This window comes from Amblyomma mixtum, chromosome 1 (genome assembly GCF_055824585.1).
Source record: "Amblyomma mixtum isolate Tamu chromosome 1, ASM5582458v1, whole genome shotgun sequence".
Classification (NCBI taxonomy): domain Eukaryota; kingdom Metazoa; phylum Arthropoda; class Arachnida; order Ixodida; family Ixodidae; genus Amblyomma; species Amblyomma mixtum.
Genome location: NC_143012.1, coordinates 136,747,091 through 136,764,172, shown reverse-complemented (window position 1 = coordinate 136,764,172; position 17,082 = coordinate 136,747,091). Strand labels below are relative to the sequence as shown.

Genomic DNA, 17,082 nt, shown 5'->3' with positions numbered 1-17,082 from the left:
CTGTTTCACCTTTTCGATAGTGAGTCAACCCCAGCTGCGGAGTTGGTTTCAGGGACAACGCCGCCGATGCCGACACAAACAATATGATACCCTCGCTTCCGCAGCGCTAAGAACCAGGTCTAGCCGTGGGAAGGTGGTCACGTATTCGTCGACGTGCCGGGTCCTACGTGAAATAACCGGCGCGTCGGCAACTGAAGAGCACCCTATCCGCCACACAAGAACAGGGGGGGGGGGGGGGACCCTTTCCTCCTCTTTCTGCATGGCGGCGACGGTGTTCTATGCAGTCACGTTATCTTGACTCTCTAGCGGCGTCAGCGGCATCCAGCGGTATCAGTCGGTCGCTGCTAGCGCTGGGGGGATGAAAGGGGGGCGGAGCTGGTTACGAGGCCGACGACAACGCCGACGACGACGCGAAACCCAGGAACGGACGCCAAAGAGCTGCGCTCTAAAAACATATCTCCGTGGAAACCCGAACCGCTCCGAAAAGGAAGGAAAATGGAAAAAAAATTGGTTTTAAGGACGGGAATTGCCTGTCTCCCATATCTTGGTGTACACCCGAAAGGTATGGACACCGCAGTACATGTTTCTAAAGCAACCTTCTAAGACAGCACCGTATTCACTACACGCGCGTCTCCTCTTCCGCCTCCGCCTACAGGCAGTGTGTGGACGGCCGAACGCCCCCACCGTTATTGTGGTGCTCCTAGTCGATAGTGCGCCAACTGCGACAGCCATGACGTCAAACCAAGCACAACTGCAGCTTTTGGCTTATATATCCAGGCTTAACCAGAGCTAAGCCACTGCCTCTTTTTTTTTTCCTCCAGGCGCTGCGCCGCGTTTGCCTAAGCAGCGACGCACTGCAGGTTATGGGGCATGCGGGAGCAGGTGCGCATCAGCCTCGACCGCTTCATGAATGCGGCCGACCTCCCCCTACACCTCCTATTTTACTCATTTTAAAGGCGCTCAGGCCCAAACTTCACAGGCGGCCGCGCTAGTGAAGGAGTAGCTCGCACATGCTGCCGAAACAAACGCGCGTCCGCTCTGCTCTCCTGCGGCCGCCTAACGCAGCGCCGGTCATTTTCCTTTCCATAGCTTGTCGCGCTCTCCTCAATTTAGTTTCAAGACTCCTCCAGGATTACTGGCAAGGTGCAGCCGCTCTCTTGAAGGATACTGCCAAGTTGCTATTCCTGACATGAGTGTGGCTGCCAAATGCACTGCACCCTATTCTTATTCTCGCAGCAATTTCAGTCTCGTGGTCCGGATCAGCGGTCACTACCTTGCATGCATTGCATCATCATGGTAAATTCTGCGTCACTTCAGCGCCATTGGCTTGCAGGGCCACAGGGAGCCGTTGACTGGTTGCAGCAAAATGAGCAATGTGACAGCAACATCCTATAGATGTGTAAAGCGTACTACCAGTAACCGCAGATTCTTATTGCACTCATAGAAAAGGAGATTTTTGTTTGCATATAACGGCAAGATATATGCGCTTATTCATTTGGAAGAATTGTGTCTCGGCGGAAACGTCACGTAAAGAGGGGAAAAATAGAAGTAACACGCACTGTATATTCATTGACCACTAATCCACAGTAAATAAAGTTGCTGTTCTAATGATTAGGCCCATAAAAAATAAATTCCAGCATCCTGAAGCTTACAGCCAAGCGTACAGTCTGAAAATTTACATGCTCTGGGGCATCGATTATAAAATAAATCAAGGCAGTGGAAAAGTGCGGTAAATTCAGGTGCGTTTCTTTCCTCGGCCATGTTTCTAAATTAGCAGTAAGAGCTTACTATTAATACCCCGTGCAAAAGTGCCCAAACATGTCTCTTCCTTTGGGGTACTTAAGAGCACAGGAATATAGAAAGACCGCAACGTTTTCCCCAGAGCTTGCTTAAATCAAAAGTGCGATGTACTTCTAAGTTTCCGTATTTCAAGACTACTTCTTTTCGATATTTTTGAAGCCTGCTATTGCTGTGAGCGCAATGTAAGCTCTTAACTCGTACATTGGCAAAACATCAAATTCTTTTGGAAATGCCTTCACATTGTCTTTGTCCTTTTCCTTATCAATATATTTCATATATGTTTCGCATATTTAAAATATTCTGATTGTTTCTTAGATTCTTAGTTATTTATTTATTTATTTCAAATACCCTCATGGCCCTGCGGGCATTATTGAGGGGAGTGGAACAAACACACATAACAAAAAATGAATACAATCACGGGTTACAGGACTACATATTGTTCACTGCACTGAGTTATTACAAATTTCAACAATTCATGGAAGCCTAGACGAAGAAGAAAAAAACAAGAAAAGAGAACAAAAACCAACAAAAACAAAACTACAAATCAAGAACACAAAGTTCATGTGGCACTACTAACCGAAGGGCACACATGTCATGAGCAAGAAAAGCAGGCACTCAACTTTTTCTTAAAATGCTCGAGATCTTCGGTGAGTGCCACATCTGCTGGCAAGTGATTCCACTCGGATGATGTAGTTGGAATGAAAGAATTTTGGCGAGCAGTAGTGTGACAAGGTGGAACGCCCACTTTGCGTGGATGGTCAATGCGCGATGAAACATACGTGGGTGGAATGAGCAAAGCGTTTTTCAAAACATGATTGAAATTGTAGATCTTAAAAAAAAGACAGAGTCGTGAAATTTTTCGGCGCAGTGAAAGTAATGGTAGTGACAGTGTGCTTTTCATTTGTGTGACACTTGATGCACGGCCATAGTCGTGAAGGATAAAACGAGCGGCACGGTTCTGAACAGCTTCCAAAACAGATATAAGTGACTTAGCATGAGGATCCCATATCGACGCGGTGTATTCAAGCTTCGAACGAACCAGTGTTTTATACAGAAGGAGTTTGACTGAAGTGGGTGTATTAGAAAAGTTTCTTTTTATGTAACCAAGCATGCGGTTAGCGTTTCCAGTAATGTAGGTGATATGCTGGTTTCAGGATAAGTTTGATGTGAGATGTACACCGAGGTATTTATACGAGGTAACCGAGGCTAACGAAGCACTGTTGATGCTGTAAGAGGCTGGTGGCGAGACGCCTTGACGTGAAAAGCGCATGGCTTGGCATTTTGATGTGTTTAAAACCATTTTCCATTTAATGCACCAGTCAGTAATACAGTTAAGATCAGCTTGCAATAAGTTGACATCATTAGTGTTTTGAATTTCACGGTACAGTATGCAATCATCTGCAAAAAGTTTGATCGAGGATTTTATATTGTTAGGCAGGTCATTAATGTACACAAGGAATAACAAGGCTCTGAGTACCGATCCTTGTGGTACCCCAGACGTAACCGGCATAGAAAAGGATTGAAGACCGTTAACGTAGACAAACTGCGAGCGATTAGTTAAAAAACAACGAATCCATGCTAGAACATTTGGGTCGATATGAAGATGAGCAAGCTTATACAACACAAGACTACGAGACACTTTATCGAAAGCCCTGCAAAAATCTAAAAAAATGACGTCGACCTCTGCACCTTCCTCAAGAATCGAATGAATTTCGTTGTTGAAGGATAATAACTGTGTTTCACAGGAAAACTGCTTCCTGAAACCATGTTGTGTAGGTGTGAAAAATGAAAATGATTCAAGAAAACTAGCTAACTGAGAAAAAATTATATGCTCCATGATTTTACAGGAAATAGAAGTTAATGATATTGGACGATAATTAAGTGGTGAATGTCTGTCGCCAGATTTATGGAGTGGAATCACTTTAGCCAGTTTCCATTCGTGTGGTATATCTCCTGTTTGAAGCGATTGTTCACATATCTTCAGTAAAAAAATTGCGGAATACACTTTAGTATTCTTCAGGACTTTGGTGTTAATGTTATCAGGCCCACAAGAAGAGGAGATTTTCAAATTGTTAATTATGTTAATAATTCCGTCATAACTAAATCTGACAGGGTCCATTGGAAAGCTTATGTTACATGCATAGTCTCTAATATCAGTAATGTCAGTTGCGGTACTTGAAAACGCTGCACTAAAGGTCTCATTAAAGATGCCAGCGACGTCAGTGCTTGGAATAGGGTGTGATAGAGAGTCAACGAGAGATACAAGTGACTGGTCTGGTTGATTGACACTACTCCAAAATTTTTTTTGGGTTGCTCGATAGAAGCGTCGGCAACGTCACATTAAAGTAGTAGTGCTTCGATTCCTTTCAAGACTTCTTATAAATGTTTACAGTTTTTTGGAGTGCTGACCAGTGCTCACGCTTTCCAGAAGACTTAGCTTTGCGGAAAGCCTCCTTTTTTTGTTTGCCAGACGTTTTAATGAGCGGTTGTACCATGGACACTGCCGGTTGGTTAAAAGCTTTTTTCGACGAATATACAAGTCGACCAGCTCGCTAAGCTTGTTTCTGAAAAGGTACCAATTTGCATTTACAGATCTATTGTTTAAGTTTGCCAGAAATTCGTCAAGGAAGTCTTCAAGTGCTTTATTGATTGCAGTGTAATTTCCCTTAGCATAATCATATATTAGTTTTATATTGTTATACGACGTTCGCGCAGGGAAGTTCAACATGACATGTAATAAAGAATGATCGCTTATACCTGATAAGTAGGTAATATTAGATACAGCATCAGCGGCTGTTGTTAGCAACAAGTCTAATACATTGGATGTTGAAGATGTCACCCTAGTAGGCTGCGTTATTACCTGAGTTAAGCAAAAGTCTGAACAAACATTTAAAAAATTAGACAATTCTGACGTAGAGTTGGTAGTGGAATACGGAAAGCTAGACCAGGTAATATTAGGGAAATTAAAATCAGCAAATAAAAAAACAGGAAAAATCGGAAATTTGGCACACACAGCGCTTAGCGTGTCATGAAGTTCACTGGAAAAACCAATCCCAGTGGAAGGCGAACGGTAGCATGCACAAAATACAAGTTTTTGATATTCAGTCGTGATCAGAACACATAAAAACTCCAGTGTCGTAGGAATATCAATGTGAAGGCTATCAAGATGATCCGAGACGGCGAGCAGAACACCGCCATCCCGTGCGACTGCGCGATCACGGCGAAATATGGAGTACCGCTTTTCGGTAGCGAGGATTTCCGTGGTTTTAATACAATCATTCAGCCATGAGCCGCCGCGGTGGCTCAGTGGCTATGGTGCTCGGCTGCTGACCCAAAAGACGCGGGTTCGATCCCGGCCGCGGCGGCTGGAATTTCTTTGGAGGAGAAATTCTAGAGGCCCGTGTGCTGTGCGATGTCAGTGCACGTTAAAAAACCCCAGGTGGTCGAAATTTCCGGAGCCCTCCACTACGGCGTCTCTCATAGCCTTAGTCGCTTTGGGACGTTAAACCTCATAAACCAACCAACCATTCAGCCATGTTTCCGTTAAGACAATAATGTCGGCCGATGTGGTATCGGCGGAACAGGAAAGGTCATCACGATTTCGCACAACACTGCGTATATTGGTGAAAAGCACTGAAATTCCAAGAGATCGGCTGCGCACGCGGACGAAAGCGCCCAGCCAGCTATCTCGAATCATCAGAACAGCCCGCGGCACTAGAATCAGCACGTGAAGTAGTAGCATACACGCTACTTTGTTCACAAACTTTATCACCTTCAGCACAATAGGTGTAGCATTTCTTGTTTAAGAATAACCGTGCGTGCCTCAGTTTAAAGCGCGTGTTAGGCGCAGTTTCCTTCGCAAATTCTGCCAGTTTTTTTCTAGCATGCCTTGTAGAAGGACTAAAATCTTCAGTCATAGAAACATCTGAATCTTTCAGTTTATACTGAGCGTTTAAAAGCATTTGCTTTGTTTTGTAGTTGGAAAATTTTACCATTATTGGTCGCGTTTTGGTAGGGTCTGCAATGCCGATTCAGTGGGCCCGGGCGATATCAGTATTAGAAATGGTAATTGACATTTCTTGCTGTATTGCATTCACAATTTTTTCTTCTGATTGCAACCATGTTTCGGTGGCTCCAGCGCCTTCAGATATACCAAAAAATAAGAGGTTATCTCTACGGGATCTATCTTCGAGGTCATTCATTCGGGCCCTTAATGAATAACTTTCTTTGCCGAGGCATACAGCAGTTGCTTTGAGAGCATTCAGGTCCTGACGGAAGGATTCAAAACCCGCAAGTTTGTTCTCAACAGTGGTAAGCCTGTTTGAAATATCAGTAACCTTCACATCTAGTTCCTCTTGATTGCATGTAATAGTTTTAATTGAGTTCAATATTTCGACCTGCCCCTGTTCAATGTTTGTTGAGCGGATTCTTAGATCCTCCAGAAGGGCGAGAATGGCACCGCTGTCAGAGTCGGGCGCCGGGTTCTGAGTGTTGCTACGAGTGCTATGGCCAGGGCCAGGGTTTAATTCAACGTCTCCGGCCAAGAGCAATTTGAGCACACAATAACACTGGCATACATTTTCCAACAGCACTTGTGGGCAAGGGAGCATAACGAGGCAGACATCATTTGAACGCTTGGATGAAACTGGACTAACCTGAAGGATGAAAAAACGAGACATTGGTGAACCACATCGTGTCGCTGCTCCCATGCCCACTGAAGGGGTGGCGACGGTGCATCCCATTTATATAGGGGTGTGCGAATATTCGAAATTTTCGAATATAATTCGAATATTATATTTTTAGTATTCGTATTCGATTCGAAATCCACGTATTCGTGTTGTTTCGAATAATCGACACGACGCGAATATTCGTATCTAGCCGAATATTCTATTGCGAGTACTGGCGTTCATTGCGGTCCGCAAGTCTTATGGACAGAGACATAACAACATGGCGGCGCCCGTAGTGATGCGTAACGTTGGGCCATGCAGTAGCTGACTGCGCTGGTGAGCTTCTTTGTGGCTATACCTGCGAAGCTGGTATAGTCAGAGCTGTGCACGAAATACCTCACAATACGTGCCAGTTCAGTGCCAATTCAGACGGCATTTTCTGTGGCTGGAGAAGTCGTTTCAGCTAGAAGGGAACTACTTCTGCCTGACCATGTGGAGCAGCCGGTATTCCTTCACGACAACCTTTTATCTTCCTTCTAGCAACGTGCTTTTGTGCTTATGGCAAGCTAGCCTTGATCAATGCTGTGTACTAGCCATCTTCTCTGATATTTCCACTCTTTTGTAAGAAGAATGTTCGAGACTTTGATACTTTTTGCGCAGCCACACACACCTTTTGTGCTCATTTCAGCACTGATAGTTGAACTGTGATGTTCTTAGGTGCTCAAATACATGTTTTGTAGTGGTTAAATGCGTCTGTCCTTGATTATTCGATATTCGATTCGATATTCGGAACCAAGTATTCGTATTCAATTCGTATTCGAAAAATTTGATATTCGCATACCCCCACATTTATATCTTCTGCGATGGTTGACGTCGATGTCGATCCGGGGTAAAAATCTTGCGAAGCGGTGATCAGCTGCGTCATGAAAGCATTCCATGGGCCGCTAGAGTATTTGTCGCTTGACGCCGGCGCACTCCAGTCAAAAAGCGCTGATGAGATTCCATCGTGGCACAGAACTGGATCTGAAGCGACGCTGCCAGTGCAGAGGACAGGAAACTGAAGGATTAAAAAACGAAAGACATTGGTGAACCACATCGTGTCGCTGCTCCCATGCCCACTCAAAAAAGGTCCCAACAAAACAGAGAGAAAGATATCTTCAATCTTGAGATTGATTCGCCCATCGCATTGCGCACCATTTATCTTAATTTACTGGAGATGCTATTTCTTGCTTGGTAAAGCCACCTGGTACCACTCTTGAACTTTTCACGGATATATGAACAAGACGATAATTCGATGACAATGTTTCATAACCTTCTATGCGAAAATACCGGGCACTAGAATTTAATGTGTGGGCACACATGAACACACAGTACTGTTTTGCACTTGTAATGCTGCAAGCGTAGAAAAATGAGAATTTTTTGTGGATTGCGAAAGCAATTTAACAAGGTATGCTGAGGGGCAGTTGGTCGAACATAATGTTGTTTGAACGAAGAACGTAGCGTCAAGACAAGAAACAGAAAAGGCCAGGGCCGTTGGGGCGCTACCTTCTTTCTAGCCTTTTGTGCGAGCTGCTTTAACGCTGCTTTCTTCGTTCAGACATTTTGGGGATGCACATTTTCATCTTTTCCGGCTTTCCCACAATGATATGTTCTGATTTGCGCTACTCTCATCATCTTAATCGAAATTATAACCACATCGACGGCAAAAAAAGGTCCCTCCCATATCTTTCTAACTGTGCGTGCCCTGCGTCAGCGGCGGCCCCTTACCTCCACAAGCTTGCTAATCTCGTGTGCCTGCCTGACTCGGTTACGCATTCTGCAGGGCTTGTCTTGTCATCCAATCCAGGCAGACAGATCATTGGTTGGTTGGTTGGCTGGCTTGAAATAAAATGGCACATACCCACTACGGGGGAGTCCATGCCCATGTAGAAATGTTCTTCTTCATCTCTAACAGGATGTCATCACCCACATTTGTTCTCTGAACCAGTCTGCTTAGTTCGTGTAGCTTCACCCTACAAGTGTAATTTTTCTTTCCGTGCTTGGCTGCTCTGGGCTCAATTTATGTACAAGCGTTCTGTCAGCCTCCACGCTTCTGTCTTATAGGTAGGTACGGTAATACACAGCTGTTATTTGCGTTCCTAATTGGCGGTACTGATAAACAACTATTCATGAGCTGAGAGTGCCGTGCAAGCGCACTACATCCTTTTCTTCTCTCCTAGCTATTTCACTCTACTTGTTTGTGATCCGCGCTTACTACATTCTCGAAGTAGAAATATTCCCTTGCCGCTTCCAACGCATGACTGCCTATTGTAAACTGCTGTTAACCTATACCCGGACTGTTGAATAGTACCTCATTTTCTACATATTAATGTTTACGCACACCGTACTTCTTTACAAGCCTAGGCCCTCGATCTTCGATGCACTTCCAATCCCGCATCAGAAACATTGCCTGAATTGTGTTGTGCATTTCGTCCCGAGTTACTTTGCAAAGCACAGTCATAAGTCATAAGCAAAGGATTTTCTCGGCAACTTCTCCGTGAGGAAGAGCAGCGATTCGTTGCTGCATATTCTCAATTAGTCAAATGTTGGTATTGAGCATTACACACCCACATTCCATTTTTTTATAGTGCTCGCAAGAAAAGTGAAGTTAGCGCACAAGTGCGCGAGGTCTCCTTGGAGGTTGCCCTGAGAGAGGGCAGCTTGAGCCCTCTTGTCTAGAGCACTCTCATCATCTGAGAAACTGTTTATGACGGTCTTCAGGTCAGAAAGGGTCTAGTTGTAGTAGACAACGGCTTCCAGCCACGTTCCCCAACCTGTGATGATAGGCTCCGGTGGGAGAGGCACTTCCGGCAACTGCTCTTTAAACGCGCACACACGAGAAGGCGCTTTCAAAAACACACCCTTGACTGAAGCAATAAGTTCATTAACGTCCTTGAAGGGCTTTCAGAGTTCTTCAAAAAGAAAAAAATCTTCTTTACAAAAAAATCAGTTAAACTGTTTCCAGCAGGTTTATGGAACATTTTACAGTTGTTTTGAATTGGAACCAACTGGGAACTATTTGGACGAACCTATAACTTACTCCATATACTTTCCGAAATGTGGTGCCATCAGGTCAACTACCACTTTAACAGCCAAAGTCATCAACATGCTGCCTCGATAAAATGGCAAAAAAATAGGAAAAAGGTTGCTTGGATATTTTCGGCTGACGTGGTTGATATTGTGTACTCAGCCGGCGTAGGGGCAGTGTTCACCACAGCCAACTGACGAGGTCATCTAATGTTGCCACGTGTGTGTTCTACTCAAAACCGAAATGGATTTGAATCAAACAGAATCTGGAAGTAAAACCACAGTGTATTTCAGGCCCCTTTTCTGTAAAATAGGGCATTTCTAAGCACCTACGTCGGAAATATGCATCGGAAATATGCGTCGGAAAAAGGGTATTAAACATATTGTCAACACCTAATTCGTGCTCATATGTAAAAATGGTGCATCTACGAAGGTTGAAAAAAATAGGCATTTGCCTAAAATCCGGTCTCTAGTAATGACGAAGAAGTGCCCGCGCGGCAGCAGAACTGCTCTCGGCGAGCGCGTGCTTCGCGTTGGTGCTGCTGAAGACAGCTGGGCCCGCTGCTGAAGCATGCCAGCGCAGATAACAGGTGCTGGTGGCACCGATACCGGCGGCGGTGGCAGCGGTGCTATGTCTTTCGGCATTGGGGTGGTAATGGTGCCGTTTCTCAGCTCCAGGACGGGATCAGAGTCCACCTCCACCACTTGCAATGGGTTTTTCGGGCACAAAGCACAACACGACACAGAGCTCAAAGCGCCGAACAGCGTTTACCGACAGTCAGCGGTTCCAGTAGCAACAACGCGAAGCACGCGCTCGCCGAGAGCAGTCGCGCTGCCGCGCGGGCGCTCCTTCGTCATTACAGCACTTGCTTCTGCATTGCGCCTTTTTGACTGGCTTGTGTAAACGAGTGTACCTGGATTATATTTGTCATACATCTCCCTTACATCTCGCTCAAATATATTTAATTACAAACGCTACTCTTAAAATGAGCAACCAGTCAGTTGCAGTTTTGTTTTCGCGCAAGATTTCATTTTGCGACACTTTTTGCGACAATCCATTCTCCATTATCGACAACTAATAATGAAAATGTTTAGAAATTTCCAACCTAGTGACACACAAGTAAAAATGCAGCGAGAAGTTCTGTTTTTTGTCCTAATCACATCACATCATTCAAAACAAACCCATCCACACATTTTGCACTTAATTCGTTTAATTGAGATTTTCAGAACACTATGTTCAACAACTCTCAAATTGTTTTCCAATAACGCTATGCTAACAACCAACTAGCAGGAATGTACAAATAAATGAGGGCATGGTTAGGCTATGCACTCTGTTTCATGCAGCAGCTTGATGAAGAAAAGAACGAAAAATTGCCCAAAAAAGAACCTAGCAACAACATAAAAAAGCTTGCAGCAAGACACTAAAACGCACCTTCGTATCCATACTGCTCATGAATATTTGCCAGTGGCAAAGAGATGAAAAATGTGGCTGTGGACTCCATGTGGATGTATATGTTTCCCCCTGGAGACATCCATTTAATACCATCACGATTGCAGAGCGCCAAAACTCAGTAATTCGGTCGCTCTGGCCAAACAACAAAGCTTTTAAAAATTTGGAAAACAAGCTAAATATACGTAGCTTTAACACCACATGATTCCGTAAGGTACCGTTCTAAAAACAATTATAAAGCGCCAAAAAGCTGCAAAGCGGCCTGATGCACAAAACGATCAGCGGTCAACGCCTGTGCAGCAGACAAAGCTTATCTCAAGCGTGACGCTTACGAAACGCATTTTACCTGGCGATAAGGTACAGTCCCTGCGCAGGGCTGCAAAAATTGCCACGCACGAATGAACCGCAGGGCAAGGAATTTGACGAAATAGCGTTAAACGGCTTTAAATATGACAGAAGACGCATACTAGAGCTCTTAAGTAGCATGGGGTACTACTCTGCAACATTCGCTTCGTAAACTGTGTTCAGTGCTGCTTTGCTTCCTAGGATGCACGGAAAGAGCGTGCTACCGCACTGCAGATCTTGGCACTTGGGTACTTTGAAGCGGCAGGCCTTGAGGCCACTCTTCCGTAAAATATCCTTTGCAAAATGCATGAAGACAGGATTTCTTACCATTCGAGGCGGGTGGGTAGTCGTGTCGAGCTGTCCACATCACGGCTTCGCTCTTGTCCGCCTACAGGGCAACGAGTTCTGCATTACAAATGCATTCTGGCGCATGAACAGGCGCACATAATAACTTCGTCCGTGCTTTCTGATTTCAAACCTTTAATATGAGAGCCAGCGCTGGCCTTTCTGACAATCTAGAACAAAGACACACATTCGGCACAGCTTCCAGTGGCTGCTTCTGCTCCGGTACGTCAGATACGGTACTTGGTCAACATGAACGAACCTACGCATCTCTCCACGTATATATGCGCTCTAAAAACACAGCAGTTCGACACGGTATCTCGCACACACCACGCACATTGCAGGCGGGAAAAAATCAACAAAGGCCAGAAGGTATCATTGCCCCCTAGCGGCAGAAATGTAGCCTGGTATTTAGGTTTGAAATGAGTTTATTCCACTTTTTACAATGCGTACAGAAGCTGCAATGTCTTTGAAGGATCAGAGCAGCATACACAGCGAATGCCAACAGTTGCCCGTTGTGGAAAATGCGAATTGATTAAATATAATACATTTCATACAAATATTATGCATTTCATTAAAGTGATACACTTCAAGTAACTCTAGCAAGAGAACAGCAGTTCGCAATTGGTAGCGTAGGGCGGGAAGTAGTAAGAGAATATCCCTACTTAGGCAAAGCGGCGACCGCTGATCCGGATCATGAGAAGGAAATAACTAGAAGATTTAAGAATGGGGTGGGGCGCATATGGAAGGTGCTCTCGGATCCTGAATGGCAGTTTACCAATATCCCTCAACAGAAACTCCACGTTTCTTCCCCATAGGTGAGTACCGATAAGATGCAGCTGTTGTATACTTTTCGGTTTGGTTTAGGTTTGGTAAATCCCATAAACCAAACCTAAACCAAACCGAAAAGTATACAACAGCTGCATCTTATCGGTACTCACCTATGGGGAAGAAACGTGGAGGCTAATGAAGACGGTTAAGCTCAAGTTAAAGACAACGCAGCGAGTTATGTAAAGAAAAAATGATAGGTGTAACATTAACAGGTCGGAAGCGGGCGAAGTGGGTGAGGGAACAAACGCGGGTTTATCACATTCTAGTCGAAATCAAGAGCAATGGGCTTCTGCAAAGCATGCAATGCGAGTGCGACACAACGACTGATCCTTAAGGCTAACGGAGTGGACTCCAATAGAAGACAAGCATAGGAGGGGGCCGCATCAAGTTAGGTGGGTGGACGAGATTAAGAAGTCTCCGATGATACGGTGGCCGCAAATGGCAAAGGACAGGGTTACTTGGAGATACATGGGAGAGGCCTTTGCCCTGCAGTGGGCGTAGTCAGGCTGATGATGATTATGATGATGAAGATGATGATTTCTTGGGATTGAAAAGCTACTGTGAAATAGCCCTCTTGTCGATTTTTTTTACTTTCACTCCAGCGGATGCATTTCTACGGTGGCGAAATATATAGAAAAAAAAATTCAGCTTTTTAAGCTTTTCTATAGATTGAGGCAAAGAATACAACAAGGCATATACGTACGTACAATTGCAGACAACTTATTATTTTTCGCACATATTCCTTCTTCAAGAAATACTTCACTAACTGTTCTTGATTGTCATGAAGTAAGCTTTGTGGTCGGAGAAGGATAGATATACGAGTATGCTCGACTTGCGGCACCAACCCCTGGTTCTCAAAGACGAGGTCTTCGCAAGTATTTCGCAAAGGTTGTCACAGCCGTGGGAGCCTTTACGAGCGAGAGGAACGGGATGTTCTCCCGCATAATTTGTAAGAAATTCCTGTTTGTGTTTATCACTAGTAAGGATTTTTGACGGGCTAGTTGGTATATATTCATGTATGATAGGTTGTGCGCTAAACACACGTTCACAGGAAAAAGGATAGAGACAACAGGAAAGAAGCGCATCCTTTTTCCGTCTCTATACTATTTCCTGTGAACGTCTTTTCAGCGCACAACCTATGAAATATCTTTATCACCCTGTCAGCCTGGCATGTGGCGGTTAGTGGTTGATCGCGAGAGTTCGCTCACCGTTGTCAGCGCTATATATCTCTCTCTACCACGCCACGTACCTAATAGCGTGATTTAGGCGTTTACTGACCGAGATAGCCAGTTATGCGCACTTCTCTTTAAAATCATCGAAGTGTAAAACGTTGTTAACGCCAACGCTAATGAACACAGCTAAACGCCGACGGCCTATGGCTTCAGCGCCGCGTTTCTGGCACAACGTTGTCAATGCCAACGCATGCAACGCACATCTGTCACTACCGCCACGTAATTTAAAGCAGGATTGAGGTGTCCACTGTTCCAAGAAGGCAGTTATGCGCCGTCCTTTCTTCTTTTACTCCCACCACCCTTCTTTCCCTTACGGCGCGGTTCAGGTGTCCACCGAGATATGTGAGACAGATACTGCTCCTTTCCTTTCCTCAAAAACCAATTTACCAATCATTATCCCTCTGCTTGCCAAGCTCCCGCTCCATTGGTTTCGCAGCTTCAGCGCGACTAAGGTGTCCACTGCTGGTTACAACTTACAACGCCGACGGCGACAGTGACGCCGCGAAACGCAGAAACGGGCGCCAAAGAGCTGCGCTCTGAAAAAATAGTGTGGTTTAGCTCTGGTTAGACCTGGTTGGTTGCGAAAGCAATGCTATGTTATGCTTTGTAACACACAGTCGTGCTGATTGTTTGCTTGTTTAGCGTGGACATCATTGGTTTACATTCGCTTTTCAAGACGTTTGGCCCATTGTTCTTCTGTTTCCTCGGCACGTCTTCGTCTCTTAGCTTCAATCCGTATAGGACGGCGGGACTCACATTATGAACTTGAAGTGGCTTGCTTAGCTGCTTCTGGTTCTCGCCGTTTTCGCAAACGTTCTTCTCGTTGCTCCTCTGTTTCCTGCTCACGTTGTTTCTGCTTGGCTTCATTCCGTTTCGCTTGCCTAATCCCAGCTTCAGAACTCGATACAGCTCGTTTAGCGGCTTCGGCTTCTCGTCGTTTCCGCAGTCGTTCTTCTCGTTGTTCCTCCGTTTCTTGGGCACGTTGTAACCTCTTTCTTCCAATCTTCCTAGCTTGTTTGGCTGTCGCCTTAGAGTTAAACTGTTCAGAAGCAGTAGGGCAACTAAGCTCAGATATAGACTCTTCGTCGGTGACTTGCATGGAGAGACTCCGGAGTCATTTGACTCACAATGCAAATTTTGCGGGGGAGAAGGCGGACCTGTACCATATGGTATGGGCCTGCCAACGAAATCAGGCTGTCACTCTCAATAACCAGCCAACGCAGGAGGGGTGGGAGGTAGCTCTGACTAGCTCGGACGAAACGAGTCAAAAAGAACTCATCGAAAGAGCGCGGACAGCAGCCTACGCCAAAGGGTTTCCGGCTTCAGTCGCTGCTAAAACCTCCTAAACTGTTTCATTGAAAAAAACTGGCGGGGGCTTAGCTTTGGTTAAGCCTGGTAGGTTGCGAAAGCAAAAGCGCAGCGTCTCCAACTGAAGGAAGGCAGTGCGCCGCGTCTACAGGTCACGCGTGGCTACTGGCCGCCGCTGCGCGACGACTCAAAGCGTCTTCGGTATTTTTTTTATATTTTGTTTTTAAGCATGAAATGTTTTTAGTTCCTGTTGAAGGCAGTGTGGTGACGTCACGCCGAGACCGAGAGCCGACATACGGGCAAGAATTCCACTCATCCGGGCACTGAAACGAGAGCATCCGGGCACCGTACGAGATTTAACGAGACTCTCTAAGCCCTCCTACAGGACCAGCATACAAGCGCCGGTAGCTTCGCGCCGAACGGGTGGTGGCGTTCCTCCCTTCCTGTACGGTGGTGGTGGTGGTGAAAACTTTTAATTTCTGAAATAGAGTTTGGGAGCCACAGAGTGGCCACGCTACATGGTCGGCGTCCCTAGTCCGGGACACCGCATGACAATGCCCCGTCTCTAGCCCGTTTCACCAGAGCCCTTTGGGACTCAAGCGAGGAGCAGTTGAGAAGGGCAGTCTCCCATGCCTCTCTGGAAGGGGTAGGGGAAGGGGGGAGGTGGGGATTTTGAGTACATGCCCACACCATGTGGAAGATATCACAGGTCTCCCCACAGTGTGGGCATCGCCCATCCGTGTTAGGATCGTAATGCTTTAAGATTGCAGGACAGAGTAGAGTACCTGTCTGCAGGCGCCTTAAAGTTCGCTCCTCCGTCTTACTCAGCCCCTTTGCAGGGGCCGGGAAAAGGCGGTGGATGTCGCTATAATGCGTTATAATTTCCTTGAATCGCAGCAGCGGCTGGTTAGTCTCCGAGCCAGAAGAGCTGGGATGAGGAGCCCGGTGAGTAAGCGCTCGGGCAGCCGCGTCAGCGGCCTCATTACCTCGTAAGCCCTGGTGGCCAGGAGCCCAAATGATTCTTTTGGGTGTTGGATCAGTGGCAGTCCGTCTTAGAATGCAAGCAGCTAAGGTGCGGTTCGGGTGTCCACCGAGATGACAGAATTACTCCGCCATTTCCTTTCACCCGCCGCGGTGGCTCAGTGGTAAGGCGCTCGTCTACCGAGCCGGAGTACCCGGGTTCGAACCCGACCGCAGCGGCCGCGTTTCGATGGAGTGAGTGAGTGAGTGAAAACTTTATTAGCTCTAGATTCGGTTGTGTTCGGCGGTTTTGAGATGGCTTCGTCCATCTTGCTCAAAGGTCGGTTGCCCTTAGTCCAGGGCTCCGCTGGATGCTGCTGCCAGTTTTGCTCGCCGAATCAGACCTTCTTGGTCGACCCGGCGATCGCTGGAGAGCACTCCCTCCCATTGCTCCGCACTCGGGTTTGTTATCACTGGTACCACGCTTATCCTCTGGCATGCCCACGTTATGTGGTACAGCGTGGGGGGTTCTTGGCACCAAGGGAATTTGTCATTGTATTGTGTTGGATATATTTTGTTGAGTACGTGTAGGTTCGGGTAGGAGCCCGTCTGTAGCTGCCTCCACGCGACAGAGTCCTCTCTGCTAAGGGAGTTGTCCGGTGGTGAATACCGCTTTCTGCAGCCCTTGTAATAATTTAGTATCGCCGAATAATCTTGGGGTACAGGTTCGTTCCCCTCGAGGTCGCCTACGTTGGATGCTCGGTAATAAGTGTACCCTCCAGCTATCCTGTCCGCCTCTTGGTTCCCTGTTACTCCCGTATGTCCCGGCGTCCATACTATCGTATGCCTGATTGGTTCTTCGTTTGTTTCTCGTTGTGTTATGTGGCCCACAGAGCGGAGTATGCGGAGCGCTCTGTGCCCTATTCTGCCGCGTAGGTAGTTGCGGCATGCTGTTTGTGAGTCTGTAAGGATTTTTAGAGACCGTTTAGACCGATAGCCCTACGCTGCCGCTAGAGCGACGGCCGCTTCCTCAGCCTCGACAATCGTACAGTCTTGTAGTGATGCGCTGGTGATCTCGCGT

General features: G+C 46.2%; 1 pseudogene; it reads right to left on the bottom strand.

Annotated features, from left to right (window-relative positions):
* Positions 1-1,308: 1,308 nt before the first annotated feature.
* Positions 1,309-8,726, bottom strand: LOC149367692 (uncharacterized; annotated as a pseudogene).
* Between the last annotated feature and the right edge of the window lie 8,356 nt (positions 8,727-17,082).